The 24843-nt window shown below is 45.7% G+C and overlaps 1 long non-coding RNA gene across 1 annotated transcript; it reads right to left on the reverse strand.

The window, feature by feature from the left end:
- Positions 1-1314: 1314 nt before the first annotated feature.
- LOC141139697 (uncharacterized) lies at positions 1315-23873 on the reverse strand. Its single transcript, XR_012243789.1, has 4 exons — positions 23798-23873; positions 21636-21800; positions 4326-4412; positions 1315-1445 (listed from the first exon to the last, which is right to left on the reverse strand). It is a non-coding gene; the product is annotated as an uncharacterized lncRNA (long non-coding RNA).
- Between the last annotated feature and the right edge of the window lie 970 nt (positions 23874-24843).

Here is a 24843-nt window from a genome sequence, read left to right on the forward strand (position 1 = left end):
CCAGAAAATGTACCCTAGTTTGTAGACGCTATAATTTTTGCGCAAACCAATAAATATACGCTTAGTGACATTTTTTTTACCAAAGACATGTGGCCGAATACATTTTGGCCTAAATGTATGACTAAAATTGAGTTTATTGGATTTTTTTTATAACAAAAAGTAGAAAATATCATTTTTTTTCAAAATTTTCGGTCTCTTTCCGTTTATAGCGCAAAAAATAAAAACCGCAGAGGTGATCAAATACCATCAAAAGAAAGCTCTATTTGTGGGAAGAAAAGGACGCAAATTTCGTTTGGGTACAGCATTGCATGACCGCGCAATTAGCAGTTAAAGCGACGCAGTGCCAAATTGTAAAAAGCGCTCTGGTCAGGAAGGGGGTAAATCCTTCCGGGGCTGAAGTGGTTAAAGGAGAAACCTACTAGAATTAAAAAATTCTGTGGAATCTCCCTTACCTTATCCAGCCGCAGGGTTCTGTTGCACAGACCCAATCTTCGCCTCTCACGGTGGGCTCCGTTTGAAAAAACCTTCAGAGACCGGGGACCCCTACGAATAGGGGGATCCACAGTTCTGGCCTGTAAAGCACCCGGCCAGAAATAAGGATAGAAAACCATTTTCTGATATGCGGGGTCCAGGGTCCAGCTCTCTAAAAAGAGAAGCGTTACAGGTAAAACCTCGTTTCTTCGCACACGAGGCCCGGGTACCATCCAATTCGGCCTAGAAAAGGACACTTTGAGATGGATCCGGTTCGCCTGGCTTGCCCCAGTATAGGATATCGGATATTCCCTTTGGAGCTCAGCACAGGACATCTTTACACGTCCATCACCTAAGACACTGGTGTAAAAACTGAGGCATCCCTGCAAGGGGAGGGATTATATAGGGGGTTGAACTTCCTGTTTAGGGTGTGACCAGTGTCCAGTCACCTAGTGATACCTATATAACCCATCAGTAATTACTGAGGCTCTGTGTCCCGTGATGTTCGAGAAAGAAAAATAGTTATTCAGACAGGGAGGACCACAGTTGAGTTGGTGCCGGCTATTATGAAGCAGCAGCATTTTGAATATAAATAATAACTACAGTAAGAACTATTTTTATGCTTATTACTAGTGCCCATTTGAATCTAAATTAATAGTTATTTTGTAATATTGTTAAAATCATTTTTCTTTAGGAGGGTTTACTACCGCTTTAACCCAAAAATGTTTATATTCCCCTTGGTATATAGTGGTAGCATAGGTGCTCAGCAGTACTGAATACTGAGAATCAGATATCTCTTCATAAAAGATCCCATCCATACAGCAGCTGTCTATGAGCACTCACCTGCCTTCTCCACCCCATGCAGAGTTTGGAGTGATGACTACCTCCCTGCAGTTGTCTGTGTCTGTGTTGTACACATACAGCTTTAAAGGCTTTCCTTCATGAGTCTCAATAAGGGAAAACAGATCTTCTGACTGAAAAGTAATGAAAGCATTGTTACAGTTCATTTGTTGTTGCGGTTTAAATGATTAAAATGAAAATAGTATCCACGTCAAAGCGACAAAGATTAATTTAAAGAAGAGAGAGGAATACCCAGAACCTCACTACAGTAGCTGCCCGTAATCACAGTTCACCAGCAAAAAAACAAAACAAAAAAACACACACACACCTTTTCAGGTCACATTTTGAAAAAAACATTTTTTTTTACTTTCTGCTATAATATATATCGAAAAAAAATCTTCTATATATTTTTTGGTAAAAAAAAAAATTCCAATAAGTGAACATTGATTGGTTTGCGCAAAAGTTATAGCGTTTACAAAATAGGGGATAGATTTAGGGACTTCATTTTTTTTCTTATTGTTTTTACTGGTAATGGCAGCGATCAGTGATTTTTAGTGGGACTGCGACATTGCGGTGGACAAATCTGACCCTAAGTGACACCCATACAGTGATTGGTGCTAAAAAACAAAAAATGCACTGATCAATGTATAAATTACACTGGCAGGGAAGGGGTTAACACTAACGGCGATCAAAGGGTTAACAGTGTTCCCTGGGTGTGGGTGTGTGTGTGTGTGTGTGGGTGTGTGTGTGTGTGTGGGTGTGTGTGTGTGTGTGGGTGTGTGTGTGTGTGTGTGTGTGTGTGTGTGTGGTGGTGGTGGTGGTGGTGGGGTTAGCTAACTGGGACAATACAGAGATTGCTGTTCCTGTTCACTGGGAACAGCAGATCTCCATGGTGTCCCGTCAGAACGGGTATCTGCCTTGTTTACATAGGCTGATCCCCGTTCTGCCTTGCTGTACCGCGATCGTGGCTGGCCAGCAGACCTATAGTCTGCCGGACCCACGAACACACCTCCACGCCCACAGCATCTCATGCACCAAACCCTGTACAGGTACATTGTTTCGCACAGCTGGGCCGCCCTGCTGCCGTATATGTGCAGAGGGCGGTCCAGAAGTGGTTAAATCCATCTAAAGCCTATAATTTTTCTTCCTCTCAGAGTAATAAACAGGCATTTTTAAAAGAAAGTCAACATTTAAAATGTATTAAAAAATGTGAGTTACCTCTTTATAAGTCGTAACTTACTAGCAAGGTGCAGGAGAAATCTAGCTTCCCAGCTGTAATTCTCCTGCACCCTACAAGTGGAGGAGGGGATGGGAGGAACTGAGCAGGGCTTTTACCTTACCATTAGGAGGTTAGGAAAATAAAGTAAATGTGCAGTCAATTGATCTAAAGGGCTGTGGGCAGAGCTAGGCATATCAAAAAAACATACCAGCACTTAAGCAGCTACAGCACGAGTAAGGGTGACAACACAGTGATTGTGTTTTAATAGCAATGTCACCCATTAAAAGAAGTGTCTATCCAATGGATCTACTGGCAGGACCAACGCGTATTTACAGAAAAAAAAAAATAAAAAATAACAAAAAACACACAAAAGATTCAGATCCTACATATATTATAAGATTTTATAGGTTGACCATAGTTCTATTTTAACCACTTCCATACCACGCCTATTCTGGCACTCCTCTCCTGCATGTAAAATCATCATTTTTTTGCTAGAAAATTACCCAGATTATAGAATTTTATATATATATATACATATATATATATACACATATACATACATACATACATACATACATATATATATATATATATATATATATATATATATACACACACACATACATACATATATATATATATATATATATATATATATATATATATATATATATATATATATATACATACACACACACACATATATATACACACACACACACACAAATTTTTAGCAGAGACCCCAAGGAATAAAATGGCGTTGGAACTTTTTTTATTTTACACGGTATTTGCGCAGCAAATTTTTCAAACGTGTTTTTTTGAAAAAAAAAAAAAACCTGTCCTATGAATAAAAAAGAATAAAAGTTTTGTTTTTTTTAGTTTTAGTTTAATTTTTCTAGAATGTAAAAGATGATGTTACGCCGAGTAAATTGATACCCAACATGTCACACTTTAGAATTGCGCACACTAGTGGAATGGTGCCAAATTTAGGTAATTAAAAATCTCCATAGGCGACGCCGCTTTAATTTTTTTTTTTTTTTTTACAGGTTACCAGTTTAGCATTACACAGAAGAGGTCTTTGGCTAGAATTGTTGCTCTTGCTCTAACGATCGCGGCGATACCTCATGTGTGGTTTGAACACAGTTTATATGTATATGTGGGCACGATGTACGTATGCGTTCACTTCTGCTTTCGAGCACGTGGGGATGAGGGCGCTTTACTGTTTTTTTTTTGTTTAGTTATTTTATTTTTATTAAATTTTTTTTTTTTTTTTTTACACTTTCCCTTTGAATTTTTTTTTTTTTGATCACATTGTAATAGGAATAGGGCATGACAGGTCCTCTTGATGGAGAGGTGTGGCGTCTATAAGACTCTCCACGCAGCTGAAAAGGCTGATATATACATGTAATATATAGATATATATTATCTCTGAAGGTCAAACAGACTGCCGGGGACCATGTGGCACATGGTATTCTCTATTGGGAAGTTCAGCCGCCAGCAGATTCCATTCGCTGGCTCGCCAATTGCACAGGCGAGCCAGTAGAAGCAGCGGAGGCTGGCGACAGGAGGAACGTCAAGCGGCTGAACAGGTGCAGGGAATAGCTGGCAGAAAAAAAAAAAAAAATAATATCTGATGGATTCCTGTAGCTGCAGGCTTCATTCAGATATCTCCACTAAAAGTCCAGGACGCCATATGACGGCCATGGGCTGGAAGTAGTTAAGAAATATACCAAACTGTGGCAGTGTAGACAAAAAAGAAAAAAAAAAAAAAGGATAGATAGAAAGAGCATATTACCTCATTCATGACTGTATCTGCTCCTATGATGTAGTCTGTATGGGGCCTCAAACCAGCTAATGCTGCAGGAGAGTTTGGTTCCACTTACTTGAGAAAGCATAAAAATAAAAGGTTAAAAAGGTTCTCACATTAAAAAAAATAAAAAAATAAAATCAAAGCCCCACTGAACCCTCAGTTTAAATCAGCTAAATACATTTCATGTGCACCTAAATAAAAGGGTGTGCGGCATCTTACAGTTTTTTCTTTCTAAAGAAGCCATTTGAGTATAAAAGGCAGCAGCTGCAGACTAGCACTTCCACTACTGGGTCAGAGCTATAGCTCTCTAATCAGTAAAACATATGCCCCTTGCTGATTGGACAGCTCTAGCTCAGCAGGGGATGGGTCGCTCTCCTCAACATGCCAGACAAGCATTGTACAGAAAATCTACTGTAAGGCAAGGAACACATTTTGATTTTATGTACTGTATTTATCTAGTGTTAGCTGAAAGTTCAACTGGGCTTTAATTACTTCAATACCGGGCACCAGGGGCGTTGCTAGGTCTACAAAAGATCTGGGGCTAGAGCCCATAGCAGCTTCATAAAGTCATACTTTACGCTTGGGCGGGCATACACATGTATATACAGTAATATACGTGTGTGTGTGTGTATATATCCCCAGAGAGCCCCCCCTTACATCAGATTCCCCAGAGAGCTTCCCCCTTGCATCAGGGTCCCCAGAGAGCCCCTCCTTACATTAGGGTCCCCAGAGAGCCTCCCTGTTAAAATCAGGGTCCCCAGAGAGCCTCTCCCTTGCATCAGGGTCCCCAGAGAAACCCTCCACTTACATCAGGGTCCCCAGAGAGCCCCCTTCCTCTTGGGGACACCTGCAGAGACTCGGGGCTATGGGCCCCAGATTCGGGGCTATAGCCCCAAAAGCCACCCCCTAGCGATGCCACTGCCGGGCACTTTCACCTCCTTCCTGTCCAGGCCACTTTTCAGCTTCCAGCGCTGTCACACTTTGAATTACAATTGCGATGTCATGTAACACTAAGAATAGTATAAACTCCCGCGCTTACGGTAAGAAAATACAAAACGTATATAAAGAACTGCAGCCTTTATCAATAAATCCACCCTAAGGTGAAAATAGAAAAACATAGGAAGAAAGGGATAGAAATGGCGCTGTTCTTACTTTAAGATGTTCCAGACCCTCTAATGCGTGAGGGATGCCTTGTGCTAGTATGTGCTAAAGTGCATAGGAAGTGCAAATGTGCAAAAAGAGTTAGCAGTACTGATATCTGAGTAATTATATGACAAAAAAACGTGCAAAAACACAAAAAAAAAAAAAAAAAAGCAAGAAATACAAAAAAAAAACACTACCTAGTGTCCACACTGTTATAGGCTACTATATAGTGTGAGCCTCCTAATCAGAGGACCACCATCTAAAATGAATACTAGTGGAAAAAACAAAAAACAAAACCAAAAAAGATCTATCTATCTATCTATCTATCTATCTATCTTATATTCCTATGCAAAATCCACAAATGTAATCAGTGTATAATACTGCTATAGTGCTGAACTCAACATACATATAAAGTCCCTAGATACTGGTATACTACAAAATCCAAAATAAAGTGACAAAATGCTCCTTCAGATTGTTATTCGGTGCTTCTTTAAAAAGGCGCCCCATAGGAAATGCACTCACCGCTATTATTCACCCCACAAGGAGGTATTTCACTTTCACAGTATGAGCCACTGTGTAGCACTGGGTATCCACTGTGTAGCGGGGCTAACAGCATCATTGCATCACTTCCGGTTTTCGGACACAGGACAACAGGCTTTCCTATTCCGTATGCTACACAGTCTATCTCTCTCTCTATCTCTATCTCTATCTCTCTCTCATCAAAAAGGTACAGATGAGCTGTGATTGGCCCAGTCTGAACCATGTGATCGCAGCTAGCAGCACAATTGTATACAATGGATGGCTTGAAAGGAAGCCTTCCACTATGTACAACTGTCATGTGACCTGTTGTATTTGGTTACAGCAGTCACATGGTACCGGCAGCAAGCCAGTACAGTGATCAGTCATCGGCTGTGTCTGGTGGATGTAGCCGGTGACAGATTGCGCCGGGATCTGGGAGGGCGTCATACGACGTCCACCTGGATCGACGAGAGGTTCTCGCCAGCGCCATGCGTGAACCAGTTAAAACAACAAAAAATTAATTTGCTATATCCAACAACATATCAATTTTCTTCATTAGTTATACACAAGAGCTTGTTGAAAAGCTGCACTGAGAGAAATATGAAGGCCGTCATTTCTGATTGGGTTGCCTTCTTGTCTCTGGACAGCATACAGTACTTGCATGCAGCTAGTGAAATGAAGCTTTCTGATCTGCATACTTGTTCCAGGAAAGTAACAGTGGGATTTACTAAAACTGGAGTGTGCAAACTCTGGTACAGCTGTGCATCTAACTTCAGCCTGTTCAAATAAGCTTTTTAGTAAATTACCGCATAACACGCACCCCAATTTTAACCACTTCAGTACAGGGCACTTTACCCCCCTTCCTGCCCAGGCCAATTTTCAGCTTTCAGCGCTGTCGCACTTTGAATGACAATTGTGCGGTCATGCAACACTGTACCCAAATAATTTTGATAATTTTTTTCCACAAAAAGAGAGCTCTCTTTTGGTGGTATTTTATCACCTCTGCGTTTTTTTATTTTTTGCGCTATAAATAAACAAAAAATATTTTGTACTTTTTGCAATAATTTTTTTTTTTTTTAAAGAATTTAAAAAAAAAGGAAAATTTATTATCAAATACTTACCGTAATTTTCCTTTCCTGATGGACTCCATGGCAGCCTACGTGTGGGTTAACCCCGCCTCCTCTCCAATGCTATAGGACCCCATTCCCATAAATGAGTACTCACCACTAGCTACTGTGTTCCGTAACTAGCCTACTCTTTGACCAATGGGTGGGAACTCCGTCTGCCATGGAGTCCATCAGGAAAGGAAAATTACGGTAAGTATTTGATAAGAAATTTTCCTTTTTCCTGACAGACTCCATGGCAGCCTACGTGTGGGAAATAACTAGCCGACCACACGGATGGGTATGCTGAATCAAACAAAATTTTAATTTGTCCTATCGACCGATAGGATTCTCAAACCAAAGTCAACAGAGGATAATGAAGCAGGCTCAATACAGTAATGAGACATGAAAGTGTTGATAGAGGCCCATGAGGCTGCCTTGCAGATGGTGTCTGGGGCCACATGTCGAGCTGCCGCCCATGAAGCTGCCATTCCCCTGGTGGAGTGAGCTGTCACCGCCTGTGGAGGAGCAAAGCCCTTCGCCTTGTATGCTTGTTGAATAGTTTGAACAATCCAAGTAGCGAGTGTCCTAACTGAGGCTTTCTTTCCTTTGTTACTTCCTGAGTGTAAGATGAATAGATGGTCAGAACGTCTGAAGGGAGAAGTCACTCTCAGATATTCTTTAATTGTTTCTCCTACATCCAGAGGATGAACCTCGGAGGACTCCAGAGACCTAAACGTAGGAAGGACTATCTCTTGATTAACATGGAACACCGAGGACACTTTTGGGTTAGCACCCAGCATAGGGATAAGGACTACTCGATCCGGAAGAACGTTAAGAAGGGTTCTTTACAACCCAGAGAGCCAATCTCAGAAACTCTTTTTGCCGATGTGATGGCTACTAGAAAGACTACTTTAGCTGAGAAGTCCTTGATAGAGAGCGGGGAAGGCCCGGTAGTACTGAGTCCGGAGATTGAGTCCAGGACAAGTGGCAAGTCCCATTTGGGGAATCTGGATTTCCTTTGGGGCTTGAGCCTTGAAGCGCCATGAAAAAATTGCCGGATTAGTTGCCCAGGAGGACCCAGAGAAGGCCGACAGTGCAGAGACCTGAACCCTAAGCGAGCTGATGGATAATGGTAGATCTAAGCCCGTTTGAAGGAAGCTGAGTATATCTTGCACCCCCGGGTGTCTAAAAGACCTGCCGCTAGAAGAGCAAAAATCCACAAATTTGGACCAGATCCTACTGTAAACTTTATTTGTGCTGGATCTTCTTGAACTCATGAGGGTTGATATTACTGTAGGAGCGCAGCCAAGGGAGATTAGCCTCTCCCTCTCAAGAACCAGACCATCAGTCTCAGCACTGCTGGACACGGGTGCAGGACTGACCCCTGAGAAAGAAGGTCCGGCCTGAGAGGGAGAGGCACCGGGTCCCTGAAGCTGAGTTGGACAAGGAGAGGGAACCAGGGCCTGTTCGGCCAGTATGGAGCTATCATCAACACTTTGTCCGTTTCTGAACAGAGTCTCTGCAGGAATCTCAAGATGACTGGAAGCGGCGGGAAGGCGTATGCCTTGCTGAACTTCCAAAGATCCGTCAGTGCATCTGACCCGAGAGCCTGACTGCAACGGCCTCTAGTGTAAAATTTCTCCAGCTTGAAGTTGTGGCGAGAGGCGAACAGATCTACCTCGGGGTTGATCCCTAGAGAGGAGACCCATCTGAACGTTTCCATATGAAGGGACCACTCATTGTTGTCCAGTTCGGTGCGTGAAAGGAAGTCCGCTTGAGAATTCTGGACTCCTGGGATGAACACTGCCGAGATATTGCAAAGGTTTTTCTGCGCCCACTGTGAAGGAATGTGATGTAGATAATAATAATAATAATCTGAAAATGTCTATTTTCTTATGTGTATACATATTTTTCTCCTTACTCATTATATAAGCCATCATTCTCCTTACTCATTATATACAGATTAGCTCTGTTCCTATATTTTCTCAAGATGGCGGGTACCCCCTACATCCCACACATCAGAAGAACGCGAAACTAAAGATAAAACCAAGGACAGCCAAACCTCGTTATGAAGATTCTCCATCTTCTTTTCTATCTTAACCAATGAGATGTACCTATTAGACTAACATAGCAATGACGTATTTTTGTGTATAAAACATTAGCACCGTCTTGAATAAATTAGAAGTGTAAGAAGTAACGGTGCTGAGCGTGTCTCAGAGTGTTTACTTTTATATGCATGCATATCCACACTTTCCAATTAGAGACAGCAGCAGATAACCTTGGGCTCGATTGGAGCTCTTAATCATTTCCATAACAGATGGTGCCGAAACCTGGGACCTCAGGCTACAGTCGAAGCCATACCGCGATAAGCATTCGAGCGTTAATTGAAAGATGAGAGGGGGTTTGCGCAGCCCTAACAGTACCAGTAAGTCTTCTTTATATTCTTACCACTGTACGACTTTCTTATCTTTCGGTTGACGGCTGGATTCTGTCGGTATGCTGAGACTGTCTTAGAGGCAGGTATTTCCTCGTCTGAGGTTGTTTTAACGAACCTGCCAATGGGTTTCTGCTGTCTGTATTTGTTCACTGTCTGCCATTCTTTGGGCTACGAAACTCAGCAGTCTAAAAGTGCTACATGTGTGCCCTCACCCCCAGATGAGCTGTCGGCCTCTGGGAGTAACTGTAATGACGGCCTTTAACTGGGTTTAAGGGGAGTTGTCTGCCCCTGAGGTTATCTTAGCCTGCTGAAATTTTGCAGTTCGAAGAGTGGCAGGTGTAATGTCCTGTCGTGAGTGTATTTGTGGTTTACTGTTTGCTATACACGAGAGGGGTTGGGGAATGGTTAAGGTCGGAGGGGGGGCTGCCCGGGGGATCTGTTGGGTCGCGGGCCGTTGCTCCCCACTACCCCTGACGTGTTTGTTCTTGTTCTGAGATTAACCGTACATTACAGGGTTATAGCAGACAGTAGCAACTAGAAGCGCAGTCTTATGTGCCCCCACCCAAGGAATTTGATAAGAACACTGAGAAAGAATATTAACCCCTTGGTTGTACGTATTCTCCTCTCAAGCCGTTAGCCGAGAAACAGAGAGAGAAAAGAATGTGATAGTGAAGAGGAGATAAGATGTTGAAATAGTTAACAAAGTTGAAAGAAGTGGCGAAAGTTATATTGCTAAAGAAACAGGGAGAAAAATCCTGTGTGATAAAGAAAATTGGATAAAGGAAGTTAAGAAAGATGGCGATTGTATTATGTATGTGTATCACAGAGTTGAGGATACAGTATGTGAAATTACCACGCTATGTTGGAACTTGAAACAAAAGGAGGGGAGGGACAGCACTGCCCTCCGTCTAACAACCACTCCTTTCTCACCACCCAAGCACAACCCACTGTGACAACTCAGCCCGGCGGCCATCTTAGTGCACCCATGCCTTCACTTTCTACCCAGCCCAGTGCACTTCCTGCCGGCGGCCATCTTGGTACACCCAGTGAGCTTAAACAGCCTGTACCCAGCCCTCCCTGTTTTAAACCAGGATGGTTCATACCACACACCTGTCTTCCCCAATACGGAAGCATCACATTCCCAGGCCGGATATGTTAATGATGAAGAAGCGTCTGAGTGGGAAGCCCAACAGCAGGCAGCAAGGCCACCCACTGATTTAACCCCCAAGCCGGCTCCAGACTCACAGTTCCGAGAGGATCTCAAACACATGCTGGCAACCGTAAAGAACAGTGCCCCTTGCCAGCCCCCGCCCCAACAACAGTCTCGGTTACCAGAAGGGGCACCAGTGATGTATGTCGCTTTTACTCCATCACAAGCAGCGGCCTTAGTGACAAGTCTGCCTGACCCAGAGAAGCAGCCAATTCCCTTCTACCACAGGATAGTGCAGATACAAGAAACTTACTCAGCTGTCTGGAGAGACTTGATCAGCCTATGCCAAATCAAAGCAGGATATGTCTTTTGTCCAGTTATGCAGACAGCCTTCAATGATGCCTGCCTGACAAGTGCCACTTCCTACACCTCAGGCGTGGAGTTCTGTGCACAACTCCAGGACTGGGCAAAGGAGAAGTTGACGGATCAGACCACCACAATCCAAGATATTACCCAAGATAAAGGGGAGTCTGTGAAGAAGTATCATGCTACACTCGTACAGGCTTTTGATGATCTGAGTTTCTCCCACTATGAAAAGAGACACACACGTTTCCTGCGTGGGAATGGATGGGGTGCCCCGCTCCAGTCCACTTCCTGATTTGGTTGCCAGATTTGTGGTGTCCTCTACATGTCCCTTGAATCTACTAGGAGCTGATGTGTTGTCCAGACTACAGGCCTCAATCAGGACACGCCTGAAGGGGGGATGAAGTTACATACTCCCCTATCTTTAGAAGACTAATCTGCTTTGTGTTCTCTGCCTCTCCTGATGACACTTAATGAAGCGAAAACTTCAAGTTCAATACTGCAGGAAGTACTTGACAGAATCCCTGCGTGCCTATGGTCCACAGGACCGGAAGACAACGGTCACTTAAAGGTGCCACCAGTTTCAGTCAAGCTAAAAGAGGGCGCTTCATTGCCCCGGAAACCACAATAACCCCAAGAAGAGAACCCCTAAAGAAGAACCAGGTACCTGCTGTGGATGCCTTTGACTGCAAAATACCTCACAGAGGTGGACCTTACAAACGTTTTCTTCAGTGTCCACCCTCATCCCTCCTGCTGGTACCTTTTCGCATTCATCCACGGAAAGAAACGGCAACATACCTAAACAGTTGTGCCACAAGCGGCACAGAACTTTCCAAGCCAGTTTGCAAAAGCTATGGCTATCATCCTTGACACATGACAAGAGGAACACCCGGAAGTGATTCTCTTCCAACATGTTGATGACCTTCTCCTTTGTGCAGCTGACTTACCCCCTGTTGAAGTCACCTCAGAAAGCCTGTTGTGCTATCTTGCCAACCAGGGCTGCAGAGCCTCAAAGCCCAAATTGCAGTGGTGCTCAACACCTGTCATTTTCCTTGGACTAATTTTCTAGTGCAGAGCATGGATTCCAGAAGCCTTCCTACTGATGCTCTGCAATCAGACCCTTCCAGATGTCTCCTGAAGAAATATCTAAGTTTGAGGCCCTTAAGTGCGCCACCCCCCGCGCTAGGGCTCCCAGCCTACGACAAAACGCTCAAGCTCTTTGTATCCAAATGTCTGGGACATGCTGCAGGTGTACTCACCCAATCACACAGCATCAGCCTACGCCCCATAGGATATTATTCCTGTCGGCTGGATGCGGTAGCAAGAGGAGGCCTATTGTGTCTGCGAGCTGACTTTGCTACACAAACCTTGCTTGACAAAACTTTGAACTTGGTCCTCGGACACTGCCTCGTTCTGCTTACTCCCCATGACGTTGTTGCCATATTCAACCAAGATCCAGCCGAAACACTTGTCCACTACCAGACACTTGAGACTCCTGTGTTCCCTCCTACTGGACAGCATTACTCTATTAAGTTGTCAAACACTGAACCCTACCACCCTTCTTCCACTTCTCGAGGGGGGAAAGGAGGAGGAGGAGTAGAGTCTTGACTTGTCACCCCATGACCACACAGGACACGCGGTCACCACTGAAAACACTGTTCTACAAGCTGAAGCCTTACCACCGGTGATGTCTGCACAGGAGGCAGAGCTGTAAGCACTTACTACAGCACGTAAATGGGCAGAGGGAAAAAGAGCCAACATTCATATTGACTCAAGATATGCTTTCAGCATTGCCCATGATTATGGTGTTATCTAGGACAGAGGATTCCTGACGGCTGCAGGAACACCTGTGAAAAATTGATGCCTTGCTTCTCCTAACCCAAGTGACTATTCTGAGTAAAGCACACAACAAAATGAACTCAAAGGAAGCTTAAGGCAATCATCTAGCCAATTCAGCTGCCAAACAGACAGCTGGTGGTCCACGGGAAGTGGACAGCAGGGTGGTAGAAGAAGACCACCCTGTGCTTACCTTACAGACTTTCCCAGTGGACAGAGTTTATCTAAAAGAACTACAGGAAACAACAAATCCGGATAAGAAGGAAAGCTGGAAACGGAGAGGAGCAACTCTCAGAAATGGACTATTCGAGTGCAACAAGAAGCCTTGTCTACCCAGGAGTATGTACCCAGCCGTGGTGCAATGGGCACATGGAGCTGCCCACTTGACAAAGACTTTTATGAACTCTCTTATCAACAAGTGTTGCACCAAGAGTTACTCCACTGACCGACAACTTCTGCAGATAATGCATTATCTGCACCAAATGTAGGACGCACAGAAAAAAAACACAGAAGAAGCACCTGGCAAAAGCCCTATACCCCATTCCAGAGGATGCAAATTGATCATTCTAAAGTGCCAAGAAGTGGCAGATTCGAAAACGCCCTAGTGGAAGTGGTCATGACTGCCAGGACCACAGCTAAGAAACTACTGCGTGAGATAGTATGTAGATTTGGGGTCCCAGAGGTGATATTGAGAGATCAGGGCCCAGCCTTAACAGCAACCCTTACTAAAGAGATTTGGGCAGCACTGGGGGTTCAGTTGGCACTACACATCCCATACCACCCTCAAAGTAGCGGGAAGGTAGAAAGGATGAATGGGACACTAAAAACAGGATGTTAAAGATGGCCCAAGAGACTAACATGAGTTGGCCAGACAGTTAGCCCATTGCCCTGTTCAGTGTCAGACACACCCCCAGGGGAAACATGCCCTATCCCCTTATGAAATTTTGTTTGGTTCAGCTCCCAGACTTGGTTGTTACTTTCCACAACAGTTACAGTCTGATGTGTTGACTAATTATGTAACCACTTTATCACGAGAATTAACCTGAATGCATGTCCAGATGTTTTCTTCCATTCCAGATCCTGAATTAGATACAGGAACACACCAACTACTGTCTGGAGATCCTTGAGCCAAGATATGATGGTCCATTCCAAGTTTTGCTGACCACAGCCACCTCAGTCAAGTTGGCCAGGAAGAACACCTGAATGCACGCTTATCACTGCAGGAGAGCGTGTTTTCGGGTGCTGCATATCCTTTTTCAGTTTGATCTAGAGGGAATCTGGACCAGTGAATGTGCCTTTGCAAAGGTCATTATGCCCCCCCATATCCTAACCGAAGATACCCCTGATACATACACTGACCCAGCACACAGTCAGAGGAGGAAGCGAGCAGCTCTCTCCGGAAGCTTTGACCCTCATGTATACATAGATGTCATAGGGGTTACAAGGGGGGTCCCTGATGAGTTTAAAGCCAGGGATCAGGTAAAAGCTGGTTTTGAGTCTTTGATCCCCATAACAACTGTCAGCAAGAATGTAGATTGGATTAACTACATGTCATGGTTATGCAATAGAGTTTGTCGATCAGCATACCTGTCTCCATGTGTTCATCTCTAGAGACCAGCTGACCCTCACCTGACTGCTTTTATAACCTCTCCTCTAAGCATGGCCCCACCCCAGGCCCTATCAGGGAACCCTATATTAACCTGTGCACCGCAAGCCAGCAGTGATGATCAACCATTGTGTGTTAGCCTCTATGTGTACTTGCTGTGTTTCCTACATCTGATTCCTGTTACCGACTTTGGCCTGTTCCCGACCATCCCTGTTTGCCTGTGACCCTGAACCTTGGCTTGTCCCTTACTTTCCTTGTTGTTCTAGCCTGCTGCCTCCTTTCTCTTCTCCTGTAGTCTACCGTGAGCGTGAGCTGTGAGACCCTGGGGGCCGCGACCTGGAGCCAGACTGCAGCGCAGTCCATCCTTACCATTAAAGGCTCTGGTGAACACCTGCTGGCTCTTAGACTCCGCGCCCTGGGGAATCTATGCTCTAGCTCCCAGTGGGATCTGTGTCAGTGATCCAGTAGACCTGCTTCCTGAACCTCCCAGGGTTCAATCCGCAGCAGTCAGCCGTAGGGTCCACTACCTTGCGGTGCACTTCTGATCCCAACGGTGTGCATCTGTCACCCAGCCTCTAGGTGACCTGACACTACACATATTATAACCAACAGAGATTTGTAAATTACACTAAAGATGCCCTCCAGGGAATTGCTGACCAGTTAGCCCCCACTTCCTACATGACATTCCAGGACCGGATGGCCTTAGACATGGTGCTAGCTGGGAAAGGAGGTGTTTTGTAAAATCATAGGAAAAAAACGGGAACCTGTTGTACATACATTCCTGATAATACTGGCCCAAATGGTAAGGTTACTCTAGCTATAAAGAAATTAGAAGATCTGTCATTGGAGTTGAAGAAGAACTCAGGTATCACAGACCCATGGGATCAATACTTTAGCTGGATGAGTGGGTGGCAGAAGGTGCTCGTCCAGATAGGGGTAACGGTATTAATAATCCTGGTTCTTTTAGCCCTGACTGTATGCTGTATTCTACCTTTCGTAAAAAAGTTAATGAGCAAGGCTGTAGACAATAGCACACCTACATTTCTCCACCAAGAAGAAGAGGTCCCCCTTATGATGGAAGATGACAAACCCTTCACTCCTCTACAGTCACTCCCTGTCCATAATCTCACAGTCCTATAGGGTTTTAGGGATAGATAGCGCCTGACTGCACCTCTCCAGCTGTATCGAGGAGGGAAGTGAACAGTTGCTGCCCAATTCTATATACAGCCTAAAAGAGTTGCTGAGGAGAAGGGCCAGGCCAAAGTAGGACCTTTAGTATTAGGGACAGAAAAGAGAAAATAGTCATTTTAGGGGGGATTGTGAAGGAATGTGATGTAGATAATAATAATAATAATCTGAAAATGTCTATTTTCTTATGTGTATACATATTTTTCTCCTTACTCATTATATAAGTATACAGATTAGCTCTGTTCCTATATTTTCTCAAGATGGCGGGTACCCCCTACATCCCACACATCAGAAGAACGCGGAACTGAAGATAAAACCAAGGACAGCCAAACCTCGTTATGAAGATTCTCCATCTTCTTTTCTATCTTAACCAATGAGATGTACCTATTAGACTAACATAGCAATGACGTATTTTTGTGTATAAAACATTAGCACCGCCTTGAATAAATTAGAAGTGTAAGAAGTAACGGTGCTGAGCGTGTCTCAGAGTGTTTACTTTTATATACATGCATATCCACACTTTCCAATTAGAGACAGCAGCAGATAACCTTGGGCTCGATTGGAGCTCTTAATCATTTCCATAACACCACGAAAGGATGGGCTCGACTTCTCGAAGGAGAGTGGGACTCCGGGTACCCCCTTGCCTCTTCACGTAGGCGACGGCCGTTGTGTTGTCCATTCTTAACAGTATTGACTTCCCCTTCAGTAGGTGAGAGAAGGCCTGTAGAGCACACCAGGCCACCCTGAGTTCCAGGACGTTCGACCCTGGGACTGGAAGGCAGGAATCCCATTTGCCCTGGGCGAGGTTCGAGCCGCAGAGGGCCCCCCAACCCGTCCCGCTGGCATCGGTCGTAACCGTGATCCAGGAGATGGGGGCGATGGAATGACATGCCAGGAGATTCTTGCGTTGAAGCCACCAAAAGAGGCTGTTCCTCATTGACGAAGTCACCCGGATGACTTGATTCTTGTCCCCTGTTCTCCACTGCTGCAGGAACCCTGACTGGAATGGACGTAATCTCCACAAGGCCCACTTGACCATGGGTGTTGTAGAGACCATCGTGCCGATGATTTCCAGGCACTGAGAGGCTTTATAACGCCTGAGAAATTCTTTCCCGCACCACCATAATTTTCTGTAGTGGAAGGGAAATGGTGCCTCTTACAGTGTCGAACTGAGCTCCTAGATATATTAGGCGTTGCGCTGGTTTTAGATGACTTTTTGCTAAGTTCAGGAGCCACCCGAAACTGGATAGGGTGGAGACCACCTGATCTCGGTGGGCCAGCAGCTGCTCCCTGGTTTGCGATAATATCAGGAGGTCGTCGAGGTAGTGATAAAGACGTACCCCCTTCAGTCTTATGTGAGCCACCGTGGCCAAGAGGATTTTTGAAAAGACTCGGGGGGACGTTGTCAATCCGAAGGGGAGGCAGATAAACTGTAGATGATCTTGCCCTACCTGGAAGCAGAGATATTTGTGAAACCCTTCTTCTATCGGAACGTGGAAATAAGCGTCCTTCAAGTCGATGGAAATCATCCAATCGCCTGGCTGAATAGCTTGCTGAATAGTCGACAGGGTTTCCATCTTGAATCTCCCTGGCTCTATAAACTCGTTGAGGTAGGTCAGGTCTATGACCGGGCGCCAAGAGCCACTCTTTTTTTGAACCAGGAAGAGAGGGGAGTATATTCCCTGAAACCATTCGTCCCTCGGGACGTACACCACCGCTCCTTGAGATTTCAGGAGATCCACATAGGACAGTAGCACTTGTTTTTGATCTTCCGACCGGGGCAGAAGAGTGGGAACAAATCTGGGGGGCGGAGTACTGGAGAAAGTCCATCTGCGACCTGTCGAGACCGTCTTTATTACCCAAAAGTCCGAGATCGAGGCCACCCAGACGTGCCGGAAGAGGCGCAGCCGTGCCCCTACCCGACCCGCCTGGGCGGGCGCAATCTCAAAAAGACTTTGCTTGCTCCCGGCCGCTGGATGTCTGGCCTTTAGCGGACTTGCGAAAGGATGTCTGGCCCCTGCTCCAATTTTTCCTGAAGTCCCTACCGGGCTTGTACGAGCGAGCTTCTCTAGAACGCTCCAGAGAGCGTCTTCTGAACTGCGGTTTCTTCCGACCAAGAAGGCGCCTGTCCTGGGGGAGAAACCCCGACTTGCCACCCGTGGCTCGTGTTATGGCATCGTCTAGCTTATTGCCAAACAGTGAAGACCCCTCAAAGGGAATCTTACACCAGGCCTGTTTGGAAACGGGGTCAGCAAGCCAAGAACGTAACCATAAAGCCCGTTTGGCCGTGACCGACGACAGCATAATTCGCGCCAATAGGCGTATCAAATCAATGGACGCCTCCCCCAAGAACACCGCCGCTAGCTTTAATTCTGCAGCTGCAGAACTTCCCGCTAGCTCCTCTGACACCCCTTTAAGGAAGGAATCCACATTCTCCGTCCAGGCTTCCACGGCTTTTGACATGGCTGCCAGAGCCAAAGCGGGTTTACAGGCCGTTCCGGCCAACCCGTAAATCCTCTTCAAGTCTTGGTAGATCCTTCTTTCAAGACCATCCTTGAAGGACACTGCATCTTCCAAGGGGAGTGTAATATGCTTAGCTAGACGCATTAGGGCTGCGTCTATGAGGGGAGCATTCTCCAGATATTTCACCTCTTCTGATTTGAAGGGATATAATCTGGAGGTCTTATTTGTCATAGAGGACTTCCTGTCCGTCTTACTCCATTCCTCATCTATGATCTCTTTCAGCTCAGAAAGGAGCGGGAAACTTGCGCGTTCTTTCCCCAAATGCTTGAAGAATTTCTTTTGTTTGGCCGGGGGAGTAGAGGGATCCTCCCACTTAAGAGCCTCCTTGATTGCCTTAATTAAAGGTGACACCATACTGAAGTCAAAACCTCCTACTTCCTCTTCTTCCTGAGGATCATCATCCGAGGATTCAAGAGAGGCCACATACGGCTGAGAAGTGCCCGGTTCTTCACGGGCTTCATCGGCCGGGGGGCCAGACAGTGTAGTAGACTGGCTCAGCATGTGGGGAGAATCCAGCTCTTTCAGGGACTGTTGTACCACACGTTTAACGAGAGTTTCCAGACGCTGGTTCTCCGATTCTTTTTCCCTGGTCGCCCAGGCATAGCAACGGTCACACAGTGACTTGCCCTCCGGAACTAGTGTTCCACATCCCCAGCAGGCTCTTCGATCAGAGCGGCTGTCGTGGCGGTGGGAGCGGTGTCTGGAGGAGGAATGAGAACGTCTCCCCTGGTGGTGGTTTCCAGACGTAGAGTCTCGTCTGGATCTTGAAGGTGACTGGTGTTGTGGCCTGGCAAGGTCTCTGTCATTCTGGACCACGATCTGAGGGTCCGATCTAGAAGAGCTGGGAGAGAAAACACAGTAGGGAGGGGGAAAAAAAGGCGAGACCAACATCAGATAACGCAATTCACAATGCGACTGACTGTCAACCCCTCCCCTCATAAGCACATACCTTGTGCGTGAGGGCTGGCCACTTAAAGGCGGTGAATTGTCCATAACTTTCATATGAAGAGCGACACAGTACAGTTGGTCTGCAGAAAAAAAGGTGGCCTGAACGGGCCAAGATACCAGTAAGAAAAAAGGGTCATTCTGCCCCATAAATACATAAAAAGTGCACTTGCAACGTATGTCCAGATAAAAAAAACCTTCTTATCTCTGGACGTAAGAAGAAAATATACTCGATCACCCCTTTTCAAAAGAAAACATTTTTTTTTTTTTTTTTTTTCAAATTCAGTATGCAGGAAAGTTAATCAGGCACTCACCTATAACAGACCAGGGCTGGATATGGGGAAAAAAACGCTCCACTCCAACTCACTGTGAGGGCATTCCCACTGTGAAGGAGTTTGGGAGCAGAATTTAAACCCCCCGCCCATGACGTCACCACCCGACCTCGCGCCGTCGGACGGTGACCGTACTGCGCATGTGCGGATTGCCGAGCGTTCCGCCGCTCTACGCACGCGCGAGCCAAGCCTCGGTCCCGAGGAGGCTACCACGCATGTGCGAACGGCGCGGACGGCCAAACCCGGAAGTGCTGAGGCGAGCTGGAACACACAAGCGCTCCAGCCGCCATGAGGGGGAAAAACGGTCCCAACAGAGACCGCAGCGGTCATAGCCAAAGCCTGGAGACCTAGGGGGAAAAAAACAGACAATACACAGAAAAACTGCCATGGAGATAAACTTTAAACTTCCGACCTTGCCAGCCATTGATGTCCCTGGACGATCGGCATACAGAGGCGACCATCCCTCCACCAAAGGGGTAAACATCAGCCTCTACCTGCTACTCGCCCGCCCGTGGCTGGGCCCTGAGCTGCACCGCAAGAGGTATGCCATGATCCTGGATCCGTCCGACCAGACGCGAACATTTTGTGTAGGTCCATTGGAGGAGGACAAAAAAGGAACACAGTAGCTAGTGGTGAGTACTCATTTATGGGAATGGGTCATATAGCATTGGAGAGGAGGCGGGGTTAACCCACACGTAGGCTGCCATGGAGTCTGTCAGGAAAATACGTTTTTTCCTCAGTTTAGGCCAATCTGTATTCTTCATTCATTTTTTTTTTAACCAAAAATATCGCAATACGTGTATATTGATTGGTTTGCGCAAAAAAGTTATAGCGCCTGAAAAATGGTCATTGATTTATGGCATTTTTATTATTTTATTTTTTTTACTAGTAATGGCGGTGATCTGTGATTTTTATCGTGATTTTTATCGTGACTGCGACATTGCGGCGGACAGATCGGACACTTTTTTGAAACCATTGACATTTATACAGCGATAAGTGCTATAAATATCCACTGATTACTGTGTGAATGTCACTGGCAGGGAAGGGGTTAACACTAGGGGGCGATCAAGGGGTTTACTTTGTTCCCTAGGTGTGTTCTAACTGTTTACACACACAGATCCACGTTCCTGCTCTGTCACAAGCGATCGCAGGTGTCCGGCGGACATCATGGCCAACGGGCACGCACATCAGCTCCTTGGTAAAGCGGCGGGCGCGCGCCCCCCTATTCCGGGGGGGAGGCAAGGATGTCATATGATGCCTGCCTGGGATAGGAGAGCCACCTTGCGGACGTCATATGACTATGCCTATGGGTGGGATGGGAAGTGGTTAAGAGGGAAGTTTTAGGAAGAAAAAATAAAAATAAAAAAAAATAAACTTTCCACAGCCCCTTTTACATTCCAAAGCCCCCCCTGCACATTACATAGACCCCTGCAATTACACTATGAAGACACCCCCCCCCCCCCACCACACACACACACACACACACACACACTACGTTGTAAACCTATACATTGCACAGCCTCCTCCCCCTGCACAGTACACAGCTATTTTACATTGCACAGCCCCCTTGCACTCCCAGGAGACTGGGTCTCCTGGGACAGCACTGCCAGCATACTCCAAAGTTAAAAAAATAAATCAGTGCCAGTCTCTTCTCACAGACCCTTCCCACACTGTGCCGTCATTACAAACACCTCACTAGCCCCATTCCCTCCAGCTAGTCACATGATCACTCTCCTCTGATGTTTCACGTGACCGCTCTCCTCCTCCAATCTAAAGCTACACTCGGAGGGGGAGGAGGAGAGCGGCCGGAAAGAACAGGGAGAATGAGGCATCTGTGGACTCCGGTTCACCATGACACTTTTACACAGCCTACAAAGGACACATGTAAAAGGGACTGGCAGTGACCCTCTTCCATTTTTAGAGTACACCGGCAGGCCGGCCCAGGAGAGGTGGGGCCGCCAGCATGACACCGCTGCCCAAATCCAAAAAAAAAAGGAATATCGGCGTATAATACGCAGGCAGCTTGTCCTCTGTTTTCAGGGGATAAAGTGCGTGTTATACACCTATAAATACGGAAGTCTTTGGATCAGCATGACAGACAGTCAACATCTATTTTCTTAGTGCAGATTGTCCTTAAAATAACTCACCAGCACGTTCCATATGTTCTCATTAGCCCCTTCGAAGCTGCAGAATCGTATGCCAACTCCCAGCAAGTCTTGTCCTCCCCACATATTGCTGGGCGTCACCGTCGTCTCCCTCAGTTCCAAGTTCTTGTTGCTGTCAGGCTTCTTATTCTATTCTATGTCCTTATTCTATGGGAGAGACATCACCAATTCATATCATAGGCATATAATCAAACTAGTTATCAGACTTTTAAAGATAAAAGCAATGATTACACTACTCCTGGTGTTACACGTATTCACCATTTAAAGCCCCACTCAAACCAAACTATTTTAGTATAGCAAGGAAGGGTTATTAAAAAGCTGAGTTGATCTTTACACACCAACATACACCATCATGCGATTATTACAACATCAAAATGTGTAGCAGCATAATGAGCATGGATGGTATGTAGTGTATGCCCATCCATCACAAGGTAAGGGGCATTCTCATTGGTCATAGTACTTGGCATCTTTGAGGCACAGCATACAACACTTTGCCTAGAAGATGCAAACAGTCCCTCTATTGTAACATGTAAATATAATTACATTACTGATATGCCTTGGACCCTTTTAGCAATATCTGAAGTGCATGAAACTGTCACAAAACTTGAGTACCGAAAGTAATATTCACTACAGATCTGTACCTGTGGGGAACTGTACACACAGCAAATAGGGAACCCTGACAAGGACAAGCTGTGCAGATAAGTGTCAAGTACCCCAATCTAGGATAGCTGGTAATGTGCTGGGTATATTTTTGTTATTTTGTAATACACCAAGTCCCTTCCATGTGCACCTTACTGTAAAGGCTAGTTATAGATTGGGGTGGTTGTTGCTTATCTGCACAGCTTTTCAACAGCATTGTGCGTGGGGACACATTAGATGCTTTCAGTTGCCATTGTGCTTTTGCTGGGCGTCCAATGTGTCCCTGAATCTTTAGGGACGGGCGAGCCCCCTCCAAGCAAACCTGCCCTTAATTTATCCCCTGCTATATGTGCTTCAACTTGGGAGAATGAAAACTATAGTTAGGAACACAGTATACAGAGGAGCCTTGGCGAGGCACTGTGGCTTTCACATAGATTTGCAAATGTGTGCAACTAAACCCTTTGTCACTTACATACACTGTTGGGTTTTTTTCAGGCTAGCTGGTAAGTGTGCTTGGTATTTTTGTTGTTTTCTAACCTGACAAAGACTGCTCAGATGAGAACAGGAAAGCTCTTTAGTATAAATTCTAAAACAAAGGCCCCTCCAAAAATATGAATTGTATTCTTCACATTCAAGAAATAAGTGGAAACCCCTCCACTTGAGGTCTCATGTGGGTCTCTCAGTTTGGACCCCCATCCAGGTCAGAGACTTCTGAGTTTTTTTCCAAGGCACGGCTTCGGCTCAGAAAAATCTAAAGGTAACGGATTTCTAAGACAGAGCGGAGGCTCCACACAACGCTATTTTGTTCTGCCTCTGACACTACAAGATCAACAGGTCTTTCCAGTCATGCCACCCAGCCAGTTTGTATTAGCCCATAAGTGAAAGGATTTTCCTTGTCTTTCCTGAAGTTTGTGTTGGTCTAAACAGAACTATGCTGAATGGAATAACGTATGAGCCGCTACTCCGTTTTAAAGTGGTTGTAAACCCTTTACAACAACTTTATGCTACAGGCAAGCCTATTATAAGGCTTACCTGTAGCTACCCAGGATATCTCCTAAACCTGCACAGTTTAGCAGGTATCCCCTGTATGTGCCGATGACATATGTGCCGTTGCTTCAGTCTGTGTGCCATTACTGGCGGATTCCGCGCGCATGCGTGGGAGTGACGTCATCGCGGCTCCGGCCAATCACAGCGCTGGAGCCGCGATACCTGGAAGTAACCCCCGGGAGAGCTGTCGCCGGCCGGAGGGAGAGCCGAGGACGGCTGCGGGGGGGCTTCATTCTCGGGCAAGTAATTCATAATGAGCTAGTATGCTATGCATACTAGCTCATTATACCTTTGTCTTGCAGGGTTTTTTTCCCAGGGTTTACAACCACTTTAAACAAGCACTAAAGAAGGACATAGCAGCGAAGGAGGTTTTTTAAAAAATGTTTATGTTTGTGTGTGAAGTTGTAAGACACACATAATGTAAACATAGAATACAGACTAGAACACGTTCAACTTACCAGTCTATTTATTGAAATAATGAAGTCAAAGAAAGGTTCAAGCCCAGCTCTGTGTCCAGGAGAGTTCTCTTGTACCTTTTAAGAGAAGCGGAGTCTGTTTAGTCATCGATTTGGAGAGAGTTACGCCTTATCACAGTAAATCTGAACTGTACTGTGTAAGATGTGAGGGCTGTTGGTGCTTTGACTTGAAACAAACAAATTCAGGATTTATGGCGCGAATATAGCGGCCGCCACTGTCAATCGTTCCTTCACGGTTCCCAGTGCATTCATTTCCCAGCTATAATGCCAAGCCTCTGGCATCACAACTTTCAAAAGTTACTGACACAAAACAAATATGCACACTTATGCCCCGTACACACGGTCGGACTTTGTTGGGACATTCCGACAACAAAATCCTAGGATTTTTTCCGACGGATGTTGGCTCAAACTTGTTTTGCGTACACACGGTCGCACAAAGTTGTCGGAATTTCCGATCGCCAAGAACGCGGTGATGTACACCACGTACGACGAGACTAGAAAAGGCCGGTTCAGAACCAAGCGTGGCACCCTTTGGGCTCCTTTTGCTAATCTCGTGTTAGTAAAAGTTTGGTGAGAGACGATTCGCGCTTTTTCAGACTCGTGGCTTCCAGATCGTTTTCTGCCGTTCAGTTTGTGCTTGTGGGTTTGTATCTGCTCTTCAGTGCGTGCAGTCAGTTCGTATCGGAGTTTTCTGTGCGATCTTGCCCGCTCGTTGCTGTTTTTCAGGTTGCTCTTCACAGGCCTTGCTGTTCTTCAGTGCGTTCTGTTACCTCGTTCTGAGCAGCCGACCGTTTTCTAGCCATGTTTCGTATGTGTACTCCTCGTAGAGTTCGTGCTGTGCGGGGGCTTGGTGTTGGGGTCCTGACCTTGACACAAGTCCAGTCCATGAACAGGGTGGGGAGGAGTTCATGGACCAAGAATTGGTTGCTTCAGCGTGACCAGTTCTCTCATATGCCTTTGCTCCGTGAGATCCGTGAGAATAATCCTGATGATTTCAGGAACTTTCTCAGGATGACGGACCCCGTGTT

Source organism: Aquarana catesbeiana, linkage group LG04 (genome assembly GCF_042186555.1).
Source record: "Aquarana catesbeiana isolate 2022-GZ linkage group LG04, ASM4218655v1, whole genome shotgun sequence".
NCBI classification, from domain to species: Eukaryota; Metazoa; Chordata; class Amphibia; order Anura; family Ranidae; genus Aquarana; species Aquarana catesbeiana.